Consider the following 20,930-nt stretch of genomic DNA (forward strand, 5'->3'; position numbering starts at 1 on the left):
AACAGTATCATTTGCAATGGGGCAAAACTAAATTTAACTAATGAGCTAAATAAAATAAAACAATTTTAATAAATAATACTAATTAGGAATAAAATCTGATTTAAAAAAAGTAAGATCCCAAACAAATATAACAACCTAATTTACAGAACTGCTCCTCCTGCTTCTCTCTTTTGATGCTTATTTTGTGGGTGGACACATCAAAGTGTACCTCCTATTGTTAAAGGTGGCAAAGCGGTCGATAACACTACTGTGGCTTAGTGCCCCAAACACTTCACCCTCAATGGACATGGCTGCAAGACTTGCAAGACTTTTCTGACCCATTGTCTTACGCAACCAGGAGTGCAGCCGGCGCAGTAAAGGACCTTTCACAGGAGCAGCTGCTCACTGGAAATGTGAGGGCGACCGGAATGATTTCCTTCAGAGAAGGAAACATATCATTAACCAGGAGGTTATGCGCAGCAAGGAGGAGTCCTCTTTGGGAGGACGTCCAGCCTCTCTTTTCCCGGGCAAGAACGTTTTTGGCCACCAACATCTCTTCTGTTTTCACATCAATACCGTAGTGCTTGGCAAACTCAGTTAAGCATGAAGTGTCTAGGAAGTTTTGAGTTGGGGCTGCATGCCTGTATGCCTTCGAGCAAGACCTGCATCTACAGTCGAGAATCACTGGTCAAGCTCACAAACCATCCTGTCCAAGCAGGGAAGCAACAACTCTGTTTGCATTGTTTGGGAGTATGACAATTCTGTGTCTCAACCCAAGGAGGTCTCCACCACAAAATCTCCCATTTTATTTTGTCTGTGCTTTCTTGCGGCATCAGCCTCCTGGAATATTGTGAATTTCCCAGAGTGCTTTGGTTCTGTCATAAAGTTCTGTGGTAAATGCATCTGTGAGTTTTCCTATCAGTGTGTCACATACAGCTTGTTTGCTGAAACGAGCTTCTGCCAGGTCTACCGTCTCTTTCTGGAGGAACTTGTGTCGTCCCTCAGTTAGAGAAAGAAGGGACAAATTAATAAAATGTTATGTTTTTAACAAAAAACTCTACATGGAAAGCAGAAAGTTGTGTTTTTCTGGACAAAGTACTCTATAATACTCCATACTCTACTCTCACTTATTGTATTTCTCAAACCAGCAGTGCTGAAATGCCATTTTCTGTGTACCAGAACTTTTGTGTTGGTAGCTATTCAGCTTCACTTGTCTGGGCCCAGCGTCCTTGGCACCTAAATCGCTCTCATTTCTGGAAGGAGATGCTGCAGTGGCTAGATTACTTTCTCTCTCTGGATCTGTTTGTTGTCCCTCTCTCTCTCTCTGGATCTGTCTGTTGTCCCTCTCTCTCTCTCTGGATCTGTTTGTTGTCCCTCTCTCTCTGGATCTGGATCTGTATGTTGTCCCTATCTCTCTGGATCTGTTTGTTGTCCCTCTCTCCCTGTCTGGATCTGTTTGTTGTCCCTCTCTCTCTCTATGGATCTGTTTGTTGTCCCTCCCTCTCTCTCTGGATCTGTTTGTTGTCTCTCTCTCTCTGGATCTGTTTGTTGTCCCTCTCTCTCTGGATCTGGATCTGTTTGTTGTCCCTCTCTCTCTGGATCTGTTTGTTGTCCCTCTCTCTCTGGATCTGTTTGTTGTCCCTCTCTCTCTGGATCTGTTTGTTGTCCCTCTCTCTCTGGATCTGTTTGTTGTCCCTCTCTCTCTGGATCTGTTTGTTGTCTCTCTCTCTGGATCTGTTTGTTGTCTCTCTCTCTCTGGATCTGTTTGTTGTCCCCCTCTCTCTGGATCTGTTTGTTGTCCCTCTCTCTCTGGATCTGTTTGTTGTCTCTCTCTCTGGATCTGTTTGTTGTCCCTCTCTGTCTGGATCTGTTTGTTGTCCCTCTCTCTCTGGATCTGTTTGTTGTCTCTCTCTCTCTGGATCTGTTTGTTGTCTCTCTCTCTCTGGATCTGTTTGTTGTCCCTCTCTCTCTGGATCTGTTTGTTGTCCCTCTCTCTCTGGATCTGTTTGTTGTCCCTCTCTCTCTGGATCTGTTTGTTGTCTCTCTCTCTGGATCTGTTTGTTGTCTCTCTCTATGGATCTGTTTGTTGTCTCTCTCTCTCTGGATCTGTTTGTTGTCTCTCTCTATGGATCTGTTTGTTGTCCCTCTCTCTCTGGATCTGTTTGTTGTCTCTCTCTCTGGATCTGTTTGTTGTCTCTCTCTATGGATCAGTTTGTTGTCCCTCTCTGTCTGGATCTGTTTGTTGTCTCTCTCTCTGGATCTGTTTGTTGTCCCTCTCTCTCTGGATCGGTTTGTTGTCCCTCTCTGTCTGGATCTGTTTGTTGTCCCTCCCTCTCTGGATCTGTTAGTTGTCTCTCTCTCTCTGGATCTGTTTGTTGTCTCTCTCTCTCTGGATCTGTTTGTTGTCCCTCTCTCTCTGGATCTGTTTGTTGTCCCTCTCTCTCTGGATCTGTTTGTTGTCCCTTTCTCTCTGGATCTGTTTGTTGTCCCTCTCTCTCTGGATCTGTTTGTTGTCTCTCTCTCTCTGGATCTGTTTGTTGTCTCTCTCTCTCTGGATCTGTTTGTTGTCCCTCTCTCTCTGGATCTGTTTGTTGTCTCTCTCTCTCTGGATCTGTTTGTTGTCTCTCTCTCTGGATCTGTTTGTTGTCCCCCTCTCTCTGGATCTGTTTGTTGTCTCTCTCTCTCTGGATCTGTTTGTTGTCTCTCTCTCTGGATCTGTTTGTTGTCTCTCTCTCTGGATCTGTTTGTTGTCCCTCTCTCTCTGGATCTGTTTGTTGTCTCTCTCTCTGGATCTGTTTGTTGTCTCTCTCTCTCTGGATCCCCTCTCTCTCTGGATCTGTTTGTTGTCTCTCTCTCTCTGGATCTGTTTGTTGTCTCTCTCTCTCTGGATCCCCTCTCTCTCTGGATCTGTTTGTTGTCCCTCTCTGGATCTGTTTGTTGTCCCTCTCTGGATCTGTTTGTTGTCTCTCTCTCTCTGGATCTGTTTGTTGTCTCTCTCTCTCTGGATCTGTTTGTTGTCTCTCTCTCTCTGGATCTGTTTGTTGTCTCTCTCTCTCTGGATCTGTTTGTTGTCCCTCTCTCTCTCTCTGGATCTGTTTGTTGTCCCTCTCTCTCTGGATCTGTTTGTTGTCCCTCTCTGTCTGGATCTGTTTGTTGTTCCTCCCTGTCTGGATCTGTTTGTTGTCTCTCTCTCTCTAGATCTGTTTGTTGTCCCCCTCTCTCTGGATCTGTTTGTTGTCCCCCTCTCTAGATCTGTTTGTTGTCTCTCTTTCTCTGGATCTGTTTGTTGTCTCTCTCTCTAGATCTGTTTGTTGTCTCTCTCTCTCTGGATCTGTTTGTTGTCCCCCTCTCTCTCTGGATCTGTTTGTTGTCTCTCTCTCTCTGGATCCCCTCTCTCTCTGGATCTGTTTGTTGTCCCTCTCTCTCTAGATCTGTTTGTTGTCTCTCTCTCTCTGGATCTGTTTGTTGTCCCCCTCTCTCTCTGGATCTGTTTGTTGTCCCTCTCTCTCTGGATCTGTTTGTTGTCCCTCTCTCTCTGGATCTGTTTGTTGTCTCTCTCTCTCTGGATCTGTTTGTTGTCCCTCTCTCTCTGGATCTGTTTGTTGTCTCTCTCTCTCTGGATCTGTTTGTTGTCTCTCTCTCTCTGGATCCCCTCTCTCTCTGGATCTGTTTGTTGTCCCTCTCTCTCTGGATCTGTTTGTTGTCCCTCTCTCTCTGGATCTGTTTGTTGTCTCTCTCTCTCTGGATCTGTTTGTTGTCCCTCTCTCTCTGGATCAGTTTGTTGTCCCTCTCTGTCTGGATCTGTTTGTTGTCTCTCTCTCTCTGGATCTGTTTGTTGTCCCTCTCTCTCTGGATCTGTTTGTTGTCCCTCTCTCTCTCTGGATCTGTTTGTTGTCCCTCCCTGTCTGGATCTGTTTGTTGTCCCTCTCTCTCTGGATCTGTTTGTTGTCCCTCTCTCTCTGGATCTGTTTGTTGTCTCTCTCTCTCTGGATCTGTTTGTTGTCCCCCTCTCTCTGGATCTGTTTGTTGTCCCTCTCTGGATCTGTTTGTTGTCCCCCTCTCTGTCATTAAATGTGAAGACTGTATCTCATCAAATCAATTCTCTATGTGTAATTTTATTATGCGATTAAACTAAGTATGTAACTTTAAATAACTAGGAAGTCGAGGAACCACGGGAATATGTTGTTTATAGAATTTCACTTCCCGGAAATAAAACTGTTCAGATATTTTCATATCTTATCGAGTACAGTCTTGTATTAGACATTATTATTACCTTATCAGTTATATTCTGAATGTCGCAAAAACCCCCAGCATAAATTATGAATCAGCGATTTACAAATTGGCTTAATTATTTAGTTTCTAACTAACTAATCAAATCCCAGAAATACATGAAATACACACACAATAAGTTCATACATTGAGTATCACATGATACAAAGAAAAAGTCCCTAATGGACAAAAAAAATATATGATGGCTTGGTAGACAAAGGAAAGGGGTTGGGGACCGATCAAGAGCGGGAGACTCATAGCTGATAACTACACTCATAGATATTGCTAATATTTTAAACATGAACAACCGCTCATTCGAAAATAAATGTACATGTTTACGAGTGTATGTCTTGTTGTCTCGCTCTGTGGTCGGCCGGTCCATCTGCTGGAGAGAGTCGACAGAAAAGTCTCTGTGGTCGGCCGGTCCATCTGCTGGAGAGAGTCGACAGAAAAGTCTCTGTGGTCGGCCGGTCCATCTGTTGGAGAGAGTCGACAGAAAAGTCTCTGTGGTCGGCCGGTCCATCTGCTGGAGAGAGTCAACAGAAAAGCCTCTGGTTGCGTTCCTAATGGATACATCAGGCGTACCCAGGTTGTCGCATAGAATAGATGTTTCGGCGGTCGGCGGTGTTCTTCGTCCTGGGCTATGTACATTTCCAGCTGCAGACTGAAAAGGCCTTGTCTAACATTGGCTCCTTCTGTGGCAATGTTTTTAGAGTTTAATCATTTCTAGCCGTGTAGCCACCCGCTACACACCGTCTGGTCTCCGTGGCCTATAGAATTGTAGTTCTTAACTATTTCACATGTAGCGTCAGCTGCATGTTTTCTAGTCTAATGGCCTATAGAATTGTAGCCATTCCAACGTGGGGACTCCGTCCCGGCGTTCTCTGACTTAGTGTACATTCTGTAGGAAATGGTTTTATACTCTGTGGGGAAAAAAGGGGCGCCTGATGTAATGTCTGGCCTCACTCGGGCGTGGCCACTGACTAGTTAATCTTTATATGAAAATCCACACTCTCATTTAGAAGGCTAACATCACATTTACAACTTTTCACAAATAGTTTCATATTTGTTCATTTTATCCAACATATAGATGTAAATCTGACAAAAACAGAGAGACAGTAATGTGAGTCTCCTGTCTTTCACCAAATGAAGCAACTTTGACAGAATTGTTCTTTAAATACCCACGGACCACTCCCACATTCTCAAAAATAGAAATATTGTTTAATTATTCAAACTTTTGATTGTCCAAGTGTCTCTCTATGTTCCTCAGTTTACATTCCAATCTGGAACAACCGCCATAAAACAGCCAACTTCCCGCTCTCCTCCCTCTACGAGAGATCAGATCATCACAGGAGAGTCGTGAGATTCCCCCTCTACGAGAGATCAGATCATCACAGGAGAGTCGTGACATTCCCCCTCTACGAGAGATCAGATCATCACAGGAGAGTCATGACATTCCCCCTCTACGAGAGATCAGATCATCACAGGAGAGTCGTGACATTCCCCCTCTACGAGAGATCAGATCATCACAGGAGAGTCGTGACATTCCCCCTCTACGAGAGATCAGATCATCACAGGAGAGTCATGACATTCCCCCTCTACGAGAGATCAGATCATCACAGGAGAGTCGTGACATTCCCCCTCTACGAGAGATCAGATCATCACAGGAGAGTCATGACATTCCCCCTCTACGAGAGATCAGATCATCACAGGAGAGTCATGACATTCCCCCTCTACGAGAGATCAGATCATCACAGGAGAGTCGTGACATTCCCCCTCTATGAGAGATCAGATCATCACAGGAGAGTTGTGACATTCCCCCTCTATGAGGGAGAGCACACTGTAGAGAGGACCCACTGTAAACTGGTCCTTCTGATCATCACAGGAGAGTCATGACATTCCCCCTCTACGAGAGATCAGATCATCACAGGAGAGTCGTGACATTCCCCCTCTATGAGGGAGAGCACACTGCAGAGAGGACCCACTGTAAACTGGTCCTTCTGATCATCACAGGAGAGTCGTGACATTCCCCCTCTACGAGAGATCAGATCATCACAGGAGAGTCGTGACATTCCCCCTCTACGAGAGATCAGATCATCACAGGAGAGTCGTGACATTCCCCCTCTACGAGAGATCAGATCATCACAGGAGAGTCATGACATTCCCCCTCTACGAGAGATCAGATCATCACAGGAGAGTCATGACATTCCCCCTCTACGAGAGATCAGATCATCACAGGAGAGTCGTGACATTCCCCCTCTATGAGAGATCAGATCATCACAGGAGAGTCGTGACATTCCCCCTCTATGAGGGAGAGCACACTGTAGAGAGGACCCACTGTAAACTGGTCCTTCTGATCATCACAGGAGAGTCATGACATTCCCCCTCTACGAGAGATCAGATCATCACAGGAGAGTCGTGACATTCCCCCTCTATGAGGGAGAGCACACTGTAGAGAGGACCCACTGTAAACTGGTCCTTCTGATCATCACAGGAGAGTCGTGACATTCCCCCTCTACGAGAGATCAGATCATCACAGGAGAGTCGTGACATTCCCCCTCTACGAGAGATCAGATCATCACAGGAGAGTCGTGACATTCCCCCTCTACGAGAGATCAGATCATCACAGGAGAGTCATGACATTCCCCCTCTACGAGAGATCAGATCATCACAGGAGAGTCGTGACATTCCCCCTCTACGAGAGATCAGATCATCACAGGAGAGTCGTGACATTCCACCTCTACGAGAGATCAGATCATCACAGGAGAGTCGTGACATTCCCCCTCTACGAGAGATCAGATCATCACAGGAGAGTCGTGACATTCCCCCTCTACGAGAGATCAGATCATCACAGGAGAGTCGTGACATTCCCCCTCTACGAGAGAGAGCACACTGTAGAGAGGACCCACTGTAACCTGATCTTTCAGATCATCACAGGAGAGTCATGACACTCCCCCTCTACGAGAGAGAGCACACTGTAGAGAGGACCCACTGTAACCTGATCCTTCATATCATCACAGGAGAGTCATGACATTCCCCCTCTATGAGAGAGAGCATGCTGTAGACAGGACCCACTGTAACCTGATCCTTCAGATCATCACAGGAGGGTTATGTAAACACTGCCCACAAAATGAGGTGAAAACTGAGCTGTACTTTCTAACCAGTTGACAAATGTATGATCATATTAGAGATACACATTTCCCTCAGATTACACAGACCCACAAAGAACTTGAAAATAATCAAGTTGTGTTCAACTCCCATATCTATTGGGTGAAATACCACAGTGTGCAATCACAGCCACAAGATGTGTGACCTGTTGAGAAAGAGCAATTAAACTGTGGGGGTTTGGGGAGACTCGTCAGAACAACCAGTTGGGATATGTTTTTCCTTAGCCGTTAATGAGAGACTAAATCACACTGTTGCTCATCCCCAATTAAAGGCAAAGGAGATCATTTACCGAGGGACCCAAACAATTAAGCAACGTGCATAATTAGACTGCTCCGTCATGTGGTGTTCTAAAAAGTGTTTTTCTCTCGCGGATCTCTATTCCCAAAACAAGAAGGTATGTAATTTCCTAATTTAAACTTGTCTACTAGTTGGAAGATGGAAATATGACATGTATAACCTTTAAAAGGTCATAAAGGGAGTTAACTTGGACACCCAAACAATTAAACAATGTGTGGGGTGAAATTACCTGGACTGATCAGGATCAGAGACTACTGTAAAGCTGTGAGAGAAAATGGTTTCATACATCCAGGATTCATGCACCCGACATCCTACTGCAGACAAGATTCCTACATCCTACTGCAGACAAGATTCCTACATCCTACTGCAGACAAGATTCCTACATCCTACTGCAGACATGATTCCTACATCCTACTGCAGACATGATTCCTACATCCTACTGCAGACATGATTCCTACATCCTACTGCAGACATGATTCCTACTGCCCCTGCAGAGCTACTGCCTCTACAGACAGGATTCACACATAATACTGCCCCTACAGACCTACTGCCTCTACATACAGGATTCACACATAATACTGCCTCTACAGACCTACTGCCCCTACAGACAGGATTCACACATAATACTGCCTCTACAGACAGGATTCCTACATAATACTGACTCTACAGACCTACTGCCTCTACAGACAGGATTCACACATAATACTGCCCCTACAGACAGGATTCACACATAATACTGCCTCTACAGACAGGATTCACACATAATACTGCCCCTACAGACAGGATTCACACATAATACTGACTCTACAGACAGGATTCATACATAATACTGCCTCTACAGACAGGATTCATATATAATACTGCCCCTACAGACAGGATTCACACATAATACTGCCCCTACAGACAGGATTCATACATAATACTGCCTCTACAGACAGGATTCATATATAATACTGCCTCTACAGACAGGATTCATATATAATACTGCCTCTACAGACAGGATTCACACATAATACTGCCTCTACAGACAGGATTCATATATAATACTGCCTCTACAGACAGGATTCCTACATAATACTGACTCTACAGACCTACTGCCTCTACAGACAGGATTCACACATAATACTGCCCCTACAGACAGGATTCACACATAATACTGCCTCTACAGACAGGATTCACACATAATACTGCCCCTACAGACAGGATTCACACATAATACTGACTCTACAGACAGGATTCATACATAATACTGCCTCTACAGACAGGATTCATATATAATACTGCCTCTACAGACAGGATTCATATATAATACTGCCTCTACAGACAGGATTCATATATAATACTGCCTCTACAGACAGGATTCACACATACTGACTCTACAGACAGGATTCATACATAATACTGCCTCTACAGACAGGATTCATATATAATACTGCCTCTACAGACAGGATTCATATATAATACTGCCTCTACAGACAGGATTCACACATAATACTGCCTCTGCCCGGGCTTTTGTGGTGCTCTCACCTAACACCACAGGATCCATGGATCAAACCCATTACAACCCTCTCTCTCCACATCAGCCTGTTACACTCTACAGCCAGAACTAACAAAGACCACATTTTAACCACACAGATTCCTATTGTGTGGTTGAAAATGCCAATGGCATTTCACCTAAACCTGAGCTCTGACTGTGTGTGTGTCCCAACCCAGGTCAGATATTCCCACTAGGTGATATGAAGAACAGTCTGAGGACTGGGAAAGATAATTCTACTTTTTAATTCACATTATATTTATTTAACCTTTATTTAACTAGGCAAGTCAGTTAAGAACAAATTCTTATTTACAATGACGGCCTACTGGGGAACAGTGGGTTAACTGCCTAGTTTAGATGCAGAACGACAGACTTTCACCTCGTCTGCTCGGGGGATTCGATCCAGCAACCTGTTACCGGCCTAGCGCCCTAACCACTAGGCTACAGTGGCTAGCAAATGTGTTCACCCCCCTTTGCATTTTTCCTATTTTATTGCATTACAACCTGGAATTAAAATATATATATATTTTTAAAATTTTTTGGGGGGGTTGTATCATTTGATTTACACAACATGCCTATCACTTGTGAAACAAAGAAGAAATAGGACAGAAAAACTGAGCGTGCTTCACCCACTTCCTGCTTCGCAGACTTCTGAAGATAATTGGCTGCACCAGATCTTATTTAGGGGGCTTCATAGAAAAGGGGAGTGGCTTTATAGCAAAGGGGATGGGCTGCATAGCAAAGGGGAGGTGCTTCATAGCAAAGGGGAGGGGCTTCATAACAAATGGGAGGGGCTTCATAGCAACAGGGAGGGGCTTCATAACAAAGGGGGTGGGCTTCATATCAAAGGGGAGGGGCTTCATAGCAAAGGGGATGTGCTTCATAGCAATGGGGAGTGGCTTCATCGCAAAGGGGGGGGGGCTTCATAGCAAAGGGGAGGGGCTTCACAGCAAAGGGGGTGAATATACATATATGGAAGCATCATTTTTGCTTTTTATATTTTTTGATCCAAGTCATTTAAAAAAAAACACTTCACCAATTTGGACTATTTTGTGTCTGTCCATTACATGAAATCCAAAGAAAAATCTATTAAATTACAGGTTGTAATGCAACAAAATAGGAAAAATGCCAAGGGGGATGAATACTTTTGCAAGGCACTGTACCTGCAGTACCTTTTTGTAGATGCTAGTTCCTCTATGGTTCGTTGGACAAATCCTATGGGGAAATTAAAGGGCATTGTCGTAGGGTTTTTAAAGGGCATTGTCGTAGTTTTTTTGGGGGAGAAACACCCGAAAATAAGGTCTGTGGTAAACACAGGCTTAGGAGATCTCATACTATGAGATAATCTTTATCAACTAACGGCATTTTTTTTTTCTTTCATTTTGAAGCATTTATGTAATTAAAAAAACCCTGCAAATTATCCAAACTTGTGTTAATCTCCGACCTTATTTTCGGCGGTCATCCCAAAACTCTATTTTAAATCCCCCATTCATTTTCCCCCCGTAGGGATGGCTGAACCAACCACACGTAACTCATTTTCGGGGTTTTAGGACTGGCGAGCTCTATTACCATATATACTGTAGGAGTGTTGGCTCGACGAGACCATTCCGTTTACACTGACCTGCTTCAAGCGGTCGAGACGTAGCAAGTACGCAAGTTCACATTCATTCAGAATAATATGTGACGGTACAAAAAATGTCTAGTATGTGTTAAGAGGTTGCTAGGGAACCCAGTCAGTGAAATGCTAGGACCCAGACAGCATTGAGACGAGAGGAGACCTTTCCTGGCTGACAATTTGACCGTGGAGGTTGAAGGCAGACACACACACAAAAAAAAAAAACACAGAGCCGTCTCCAAAAGTCATCAGAAAAAAAATCTTAACTCCTGAACGCATTGGCCAATTTACAGAGAGAGAGAGGGGGAGACAGACGTCTTGAGAGACAGCTAGTGGGTTAAGGGGGAGAGAGAGAGAGAGAGACTACAAACAGAGATAGAGACAGGGAGGCACCAGAGCTGAAGCCCTCCCAGCCATAGAGAGGCTGCAGTACGAGATAGGAGACAGTGAGGGAGAGGGCATCTATCTCCCTCTCTCACCCTTCTCTCTCCCTCTCTCTGGCCCCTCTCTCCCTCTCTCTGGCCCCTCTCTCCCTCTCTCTGGCCCCTCTCTCCCTCTCTCCCGCCCTTCTCTCCCTCTCTCTCTGGCCCCTCTCTCCCTCTCTCTGGCCCTTCTCTCTCTCTCTGGCCCCTCTCTCCCTCCTCTCTTCCTCTCTCCCTCTCTCTCGCCTCTCTCTCGCCCCTCTCTCCCTCTCTCTGGCCCCTCTCTCCCTCTCTCTCCTCCCTGGCCCCTCTATCCCTCTCTCTGGCCCCTCTCTCCCTCTCTCTCCTCCCTGGCCCCTCTATCCCTCTCTCTGGCCCCTCTCTCCCTCTATCTCCTCTCCTTCTCCCTGGCCTCTCTGTCTCCTCCTAATCACTGTGTGTTGATACGTTGATGGTTCATTTGGCCACAGTAAAGGGCATCTCCATTACAACGTGGGCAGAGAGAGAGGAGATTACATAGCAGTTAGCAGTAATGGCCTTTAAGCACCAAGGATCAGTCCCTACTGGCACCCTATTCCCTATACAGTGCACTTCTTTAGACCAGAGCCCTATAGAACCCTATTCCCTATATAGTGCACTACTTTAGACCAGAGCCCTATAGAACCCTATTCCCTATATAGTGCACTACTTTAGACCAGAGCCCTATAGAACCCTATTCCCTATATAGTGCACTACTTTAGACCAGGGCCCTATAGAACCCTATTCCCTATATAGTGCACTACTTTATACCAGAGCCCTATAGAACCCTATTCCCTATATAGTGCACTACTTTAGACCAGAGCCCTATAGAACCCTATTCCCTATATAGTGCACTACTTTAGACCAGAGCCCTATAGAACCCTATTCCCTATATAGTGCACTACTTTAGACCGGAGCCCATAGGGTACGCTATATGGGGAACAGGTTACCATTAGGAACATATCCTAATAACAACACTAGGAGTAAAAATACACATTTACCACCATAACCTCAGGTTCAATAAAGCTGTTGGAAATATGATGCACAGCGAGATGAACTGGTGTGATTTAGATCATGTATCTCAATATCCTTTCACACACACAGTGCAGATATATGCCTCGTTCACAGTGCAGATATATGCCTCGTTCACAGTGCAGATATATGCCTCGTTCACAGTGCAGATATATGCCTCGTTCACAGTGCAGATATATGCCTCGTTCACAGTGCAGATATATGCCTCGTTCACAGTGCAGATATATGCCTCGTTCACAGTGCAGATATATTCACAGTATTCATTCAATGAATACTGTGACCAGACAAGAAGTTAATCAGCATGTCAGTACATGTGTGGGTTCAATTTCATTATATTTCCAAATGGATTACAGGGCTTGTCAATATATAGTCTTAACGTCAGACGGCACAATGTCTTCAGACTATCGCGGGCCGCGAGCAACGGTGACGTCAGTAATGCTAACGTCGCCTTTAAATAAATAAATAAGATAATGCTAACGTCACCTTTAAATAAATAAATAAGATAATGCTAACGTCACCTTTAAATAAATAAATAAGATAATTAGTCATGTTAACGTCACCTTTAAATAAATAAATAAGATAACCAGTAATGCTAACGTCACCTTTAAAAAATAAGATAATGGAGTGTTTGTGTGAAATGCCCGTGATTCAAAAGTCCATGTAAGTTTCACCTCTATTCAACAAGGTATTTCTGTTACACAATATAAAGACCTTGCTCACAGACAGGCAGAAAAAAACAAACAGGGGAAAGATGAAAGATTCAGTCATGAAAGTCAATAGGGCCTGCTTTGTGTGAAGGTACACACGGAGGATTGATTTGTCTGCATGGGGAATAGAGAAGGGTAATGAATGAATAGGCAGGGGGGAGGGAATAGAAATTCATAGGCAGAAATTATGGTAGGATGAGGGGAGAAATGAATAGGAGGGAGGGAAGGTAGGATGAGGGGAGAAATGAATAGGAGGGAGGGAAGGTAGGATGAGGGGAGAAATGAATAGGTGGGAGGGAAGGTAGGATGAGGGGAGAGATGAATAGGAGGGAGGGAAGGTAGGATGAGGGGAGAAATGAGTAGGCGGGAGGGAAGGTAGGATGAGGGGAGAAATGAATAGGACAGAGGGAAGGTAGGATGAGGGGAGAAATGAATAGGAGGGAGGGAAGGTAGGATGAGGGGAGAAATGAATAGGAGAGAGGGAAGGTAGGATGAGGGGAGAAATGAATAGGAGGGAGGGAAGGTAGGATGAGGGGAGAAATGAATAGGAGGGAGGGAAGGTAGGATGAGGGGAGAAATGAATAGGAGAGAGGGAAGGTAGGATGAGGGGAGAAATGAATAGGAGGGAGGGAAGGTAGGATGAGGGAAGAAATGAATAGGAGGGAGGGAAGGTAGGATGGAGAAATTAACAGGAGGGAGGGAAGGTAGGATGAGGGGAGAAATGAATAGGAGAGAGGGAAGGTAGGATGGAGAAATGAATAGGAGGGAGGGAAGGTAGGATGGAGAAATTAACAGGAGGGAGGGAAGGTAGGTAGGATGGAGAAATTAACAGGAGGGAGGGAAGATAGGATGGAGAAATTAACAGGAGAGAGGGAAGGTAGGATGGAGAAATTAACAGGAGAGAGGGAAGGTAGGATGGAGAAATGAATAGGAGGGAGGGAAGGTAGGATGAGGGGAGAAATGAATAGGAGGGAGGGAAGGTAGGATGAGGGGAGAAATGAATAGGAGAGAGGGAAGGTAGGATGGAGAAATTAACAGGAGGGAGGGATGGTAGGATGGAGAAATTAACAGGAGGGAGGGAAGGTAGGATGGAGAAATGAATAGGAGAGAAGGTAGGATGGAGAAATTAACAGGAGAGAGGGAAGGTAGGATGGAGAAATGAATAGGAGAGAGGGAAGGTAGGATGGAGAAATTAACAGGCGTGTCACCCAATAACAGTCTCATCACATCCTCATCTGATTTCTGTTGACACTGTTCCACAGGTGGCCTCGGCCTCAGAGCTGCCAGAGACCAGCTTTCGTGTCTGTGTGTGAGAGATATATATAGAGAGAGAGAGAGATAGAGACACTGTGGCACAGGTGAGACCGGGTTAGTCAGATGCCAGGGACCAGAAGCTCACACGTTGCCATGCCAACACAGGGCAGTCAGGACACACACACACGTCAGAGCTGTGAAGGAATATCCCTCTTTTCCTAACTACGGCTACGTCCAAAATAGCACCCTGTTCTCTACTTTGTGTCCAAGGCCCATAGGACTCTTAGTTAAAAGTAGTGCACTATGTAGGGCAGGGATGGTTAACACCAGTTGTCAAGGGCTAAAGTCACACGTTGTCCTCTATCCCTGGCTAACACACCGTAATTAATACTAAGTGCATTCTAAACCGATAGATCATAATCAGATGATTATTGGAGTCAGGTGTGTTAGCTGGGGCTTGGGGCAAAAGTTTGAGACACTAAATCAGGCTTCCGAGGACTGGAGTCGCCCATCCCTGATGTAGGTTTTAAGGTGGCATTTGGTATGCAACCTAAGTAATGTTGTCTCGCGACGAGGGGTGTGGTGGAGAGGGACAAAGAGAGCAGCAGAAACCTTTGTCCTACCAGACAGAATACTATAATGAAGGACTTTAGCAGAGGTAGAAGAGACAAGACAGAAGAGACAAGACAGAAGAGACAAGACAGAAGACAGAAGAGAGGAGACAGAAGACAGAAGAGAGGAGACAGAAGACAGAAGAGAGGAGACAGAAGAGACAAGACAGAAGAGACAAGACAGAAGACAGAAGAGAGGAGACAGAAGAGACAAAACAGAAGACAGAAGAGACAAGACAGAAGACAGAAGAGGCAAACAGGACAGAGGAGAGGAGACAGAAGACAGAAGTGACCAGACATAGGAGAATAAAACCTGAGAGAAAAACAAAAAGGAAGGTGATACACAGTCCAGGTGCAGGAAGAGGAAACAGTGGCTTCAGAGAGAACATTACAATAATGAAGCGTTCTACCATAGTACACTACTTCTGACCAGAGTCCCATGGATGCCATCTGGGACGAGGCCTGGCTGCAGGATGGCAGCCGACAGACAGCAGCTGTCTCAGACACAGAGCAGGGCGCGCACTGACACACACACACAGAGCTACGTGGCATCACAGCGGCCTACTAAGCGTCTCCTGGCAGCGCGGCACTGTGGTCTGTGAACACTCCCGAAGACACCACACAGCTAACGGACACACTGGCTTTAATGAGCCACACGCAGTACAGCGCATTAGTAATGATTACGGACTCACTGTGCATCAACACACAAACTATTTACTAACGGTAGGAGTAATCATTGGATTGGCTGACGCATTGTGCATCACAATGAAGAAGGATGAGAAAACAATTAACATTGAACTCTACCAGGATAAGACAATTAACATGGAACTCTACCAGGATAAGACAATTAACATGGAACTCTACCAGGATAAGACAATTAACATGGAACTCTACCAGGATAAGACAATTAACATGGAACTCTACCAGGATAAGACAATTAACATGGAACTCTACCAGGATAAGACAATTGACATGGAACTCTAACAGGATAAGACAATTAACATGGAACTCAGTGGAGACTGCTAAGGTCTGGTTCTAGTTAGTTAGTCTCTAACGTCAGGTTCTAGTTAGTTACTCTCTAACGTCTGGTTCTAGTTAGTTACTCTCTAACGTCTGGTTCTAGTTAGTTACTCTCTAACGTCTGGTTCTAGTTAGTTACTCTCTAACGTCTGGTTCTAGTTCGTTACTCTCTAACGTCTGGTTCTAGTTAGTTACTCTCTAACGTCTGGTTCTAGTTAGTTACTCTCTAACGTCTGGTTCTAGTTAGTTACTCTCTAACGTCTGGTTCTAGTTAGTTACTCTCTAACGTCTGGTTCTAGTTAGTTACTCTCTAACGTCTGGTTCTAGTTAGTTACTCTCTAACGTCTGGCTCTAGTTAGTTACTCTCTAACGTCTGGTTCTAGTTAGTTACTCTCTAACGTCTGGTTCTAGTTAGTTACTCTCTAACGTCTGGTTCTAGTTAGTTACTCTCTAACGTCTGGTTCTAGTTAGTTACTCTCTAACGTCTGGTTCTAGTTAGTTACTCTCTAACGTCTGGTTCTAGTTAGTTACTCTCTAACGTCTGGTTCTAGTTAAATCAAATGAAATGTTATGTGCCGAAACCAACAGGTGTAGACCTTACAGTGAAATGATGACTTACGAGCCCCCAACCAACAATGCAGTTTAAAACAATACGGACAAGAATAAGAGATAAAAGTAACAAGTAATTAAAGAGCAACAGTAAAATAACAATATATACAGGGGGGTGCCGATACAGAGTCAATGTGCGGGGGCATCGGTTAGTTGAGGTAGTATGTACATGTAGGTAGAGTTAATTAAAGTGACTATGCATAGATGACAACAGAGAGTGGCAGTGGTGTGGAGGGGTGGGGGGGGGGGGGGGCAATGCAAATAGTCAGGGTAGCCATTTGATTAGGTGTTCAGGAGTCTTATGGCTTGGGGGTAGAAGCTGTTTAGAAGCCTCTTGGACCTAGACTTGGTGCTCCCCGGTACCGCTTGCCGTGCAGTAGCAGAGAGAACAGTCTATGACTGGGGTGGCTGGAGTCTTTGACAATTTTCAGGGCCTTCCACATGGAACCCATGTGCCTGATACCACTCCACTCATTCTGCTCCAGCCATTACCACGAGCCTGTCCTCCCCAATTAAGATGCCACCAACCTCCTGTGCTTCCAGGATAAAAATGGAATTAATTGTGACATTTTAAAAACTAAAAAAAAGTGTTGCCCTATAGGGCTGATAGAGAAATAGGTGCTGCCCCGAAGGGCTGATGGAGAAATAGGTGCTGCCCTGAAGGGCTGATAGACAAAGAAGTGCTGCCCTGAAGGGCTGATAGAGAAATCGGTGCTGCCCACTGTTTTGTTAGTGTTCCAGGTTTCATACTGCTTGTATCTAAATAAAAACAGATAGTTGTATACGTCAGTTGTCTCTATAGGATACAATATGAGGTCCTAAACCTAGCATGAAAGAGCATCGTTGTAGCTTTGTGGACTTATATAGTAATAAAATAAAAAACACCTCATGGCACAGTACTGGCCAGAATAATAGTGAAGACATTAAAACTATGAAATAACACATATGGAATCATGTAGTAACCAAAAAAACTAAAAGTGTTAAACAAATCAAAATATATTTTAGATTTTTCAAAGTAGCCACCTTCTGCCTTGATGACAGTTTTGTACACTCTTGGCATTCTCTCAACCAGATTCATGAGGTAGTCACCTGAAATGCATTTCAATTAACAGGTGTGCCTGGTTGAAAGTTAATTTGTGGAATTTCTTTCCTTCTTAATGCATTTGAGCCAATCAGTTGTGTTGTGACAAGGTAGGGGGGGTAAACAGAACATAGACCTATTTGGTAAAAGACCAAGTCCATATTCTGGCAAGAACAGCTCAAATAAGCAAAGAGAAACGACAGTCCATCATTACCTTAATGTTTAAAGTTTTTGTTATTTAACTAGGCAAGTCAATTAGGAACAAATTCTTATTTACAATGACGACCTACTCTGGCCAAACCCTACCCCGGACAAACCCGGACGACGCTGGGCCAATTGTGCGCCGCCCTATGGTACTCCCAATCAAGGCCAGATGTGTTACAGCCTGGATTTGAACCAGGGACTGTAGAGACGCCTTAAACCGCTGCGTCACTCGGGAGCCCTTTAGGACATGAAGGTCAGTCAATACGGAAAATATCAAGAACTTAGAAAGTTTCTCCAAGTGCCGTCGCAAAAACCATCAAGCGCTCTGATGAAACTGGCTCTCATGAGGACCGCCACAGGAAAGGAAGACCCAGAGTTACCTCTGCTGCAGAGGATAAGTTCATTAGAGTTACCAGCTTCAGAAATTGTAGCCCAAATAAAAGCTTCACAGAGTTCAAGTAACAGACACATCTCAACATCAACTGTTCAGAGGAGACTGCGTGAATCAGGCCTCATGGTCGAATTTCTGCAAAGAAACCACTACTAAAGGACACATGGTCGAATTTCTGCAAAGCAAAAGGACACTAATAAGAAGGGACTTGTTGGGCCAAGAAACACGACATTAGATGGACATTAGACCGGTGGAAATCTGTCCTTTTGGTCTGGTGAGTCCAGATTTGAGATTTTTTGTTCCAACAACCGTGTCTTTGTGAGATGCAGAATAGGTGAACGGATGCTCTCTGCATATGTGGTTCCCACAGTGAAGCAAGGAGGAGGAGGTGTGATGGTGTGGGGGTGCTTTGCTGGTGACACTGTCAGTGATTTATTTAGAATTCAAGGCACACTTAACCAGCATGGCTACCACAGCATTCTGCAGCGATACGCCCATCCCATCTAGTTTGCGCTTAGTGGGACTATCATTTGTTTTTGAACAGGACAATGACCCAACACAACCTCCAGGCTGTGTAAGGGCTATTTGACCAAGAAGGAGAGTTCTGCATCAATGACCTTGCCTCCACAATCACCTGACCTCAACCCAATTGAGTTGGTTTGGGATGAGTTGGAGCGCAGAGTGAGTTGGAGCGCAGAGTGAGTTGGAGCGCAGAGTGAGTTGGAGCGCAGAGTGAGTTGGAGCGTGAAGCAAAAGCATCCTAATAAATCGAATCAAATACCCAATACAAATAAAAAAACATTTTAGTCTGTTTTATAAATAATACGCATAGTATTTTAAAAACTCGTCATGTACACAAACTCCAGACTGTGACATGTGTATCGTTACATAGCAGATATCACCCGTGTAAACAAATGTAGAACAAGCAGGGTTTTACGCACGCCTCTAGGGAGAGGGAACGCAACACAGGGGTCTAGAACACAGAACCCTCCCTTGAGGTTCTTTAAAGAGCAACCAGGTCCAGTAGAGTAGCAGGACGAAAAACTGAATGTCACGGAAGAGGTACACTGAGAAAAACGTACCTGTGTGAAAGAGAGTATTTTTAAAAACCTTTATTTAACAAGGCAAGTCAGTTAACTGCCTTGTTCAGGGGAAGAACGACAGATTTGTAAATTGTCAGCTCGGGATTTGAACTTGCAACCTTTCAGTTCCTAGCCCAACGCTCTAACCACTAGGCTAGCCTGCCGCCCCTCCACTCTAACCACTAGGCTAGCCTGCCGCCCCTCCACTCTAACCACTAGGCTACCTGCCGCCCCTCCACTCTAACCAGTAGGCTACCTGCCGCCCCTCCACTCTAACCAGTAGGCTACCTGCCGCCCCTCCACTCTAACCAGTAGGCTACCTGCCGCCCCTCCACTCTAACCAGTAGGCTACCTGCCGCCCCTCCACTCTAACCACTAGGCTACCTGCCGCCCCTCCACTCTAACCACTAGGCTACCTGCCGCCCCTCCACTCTAACCACTAGGCTACCTTGCCGCCCCTACACTCTAACCACTAGGCTACCTGCCACCCCTCCACTCTAACCACTAGGCTACCTGCTCTAACCACTAGGCTACCCTGCCGCCCCCCACTCTAACCACTAGGCTACCTGCCGCCCCTCCACTCTAACCACTAGGCTACCTGCCGCCCCTCCACTCTAACCACTAGGCTACCTGCTCTAACCACTAGGCTACCTGCCGCCCCTCCACTCTAACCACTAGGCTACCTGCCGCCCCTCCACTCTAACCACTAGGCTACCTGCCGCCCCTCCACTCTAACCACTAGGCTACCTGCCACCCCTCCACTCTAACCACTAGGCTACCTGCCACCCCTCCACTCTAACCACTAGGCTACCTGCCGCCCCTCCACTCTAACCACTAGGCTACCTGCCGCTCCTCCACTCTAACCAGTAGGCTACCTGCCGCCCCTCCACTCTAACCACTAGGCTACCTGCCGTCCCTCCAGTCTAACCACTAGGCTACCTGCCGCCCCTCCACTCTAACCACTAGGCTACCTGCCGTCCCTCCACTCTAACCACTAGGCTACCTGCCGTCCCTCCAGTCTAACCACTAGGCTACCTGCCGCCCCTCCACTCTAACCACTAGGCTACCTTGCCGCCCCTCCACTCTAACCACTAGGCTACCTTGCCGCCCCTCCACTCTAACCACTAGGCTACCTTGCCGCCCCTCCACTCTAACCACTAGGCTACCTGCCGCCCCTCCACCTTAACCACTAGGCTACCTGCCGCCCCTCCACTCTAACCACTAGGCTACCTGCCGCCCCTCCACTCTAACCACTAGGCTACCTGCTCTAACCACTAGGCTACCTGCCGCCCCTCCACTCTAACCACTAGGCTACCTGCTCTAACCACTAGGCTACCTGCCGCCCCTCCACTCTAACCACTAGGCTACCTGCCGCCCCTCCACTCTAACCACTAGGCTACCTGCCGCCCCTCCACTCTAACCACTAGGCTACCTGCCGCCCCTTCACTCTAACCACTAGGCTACCTGCCGTCCCTCCAGTCTAACCACTAGGCTACCTGCCGCCCCTCCACTCTAACCACTAGGCTACCTGCCGCCCCTCCACTCTAACCACTAGGCTACCTGCTCTAATCACTAGGCTACCTGCCGCCCCTCCACTCTAACCACTAGGTTACCTGCCGCCCCTCCACTCTAACCAC

General features: G+C 45.8%; 1 protein-coding gene across 1 annotated transcript in view; it reads left to right on the top strand.

Moving 5' to 3' along the window:
• The window catches only part of LOC139376285 (uncharacterized), a 1,125,987-nt gene that overhangs the window by 1,065,107 nt on the left and 39,950 nt on the right, over positions 1–20,930 (top strand). The window lies entirely within an intron of this gene.

Source organism: Oncorhynchus clarkii, chromosome 2 (genome assembly GCF_045791955.1).
Source record: "Oncorhynchus clarkii lewisi isolate Uvic-CL-2024 chromosome 2, UVic_Ocla_1.0, whole genome shotgun sequence".
In the NCBI taxonomy this organism is placed as follows: Eukaryota; Metazoa; Chordata; class Actinopteri; order Salmoniformes; family Salmonidae; genus Oncorhynchus; species Oncorhynchus clarkii.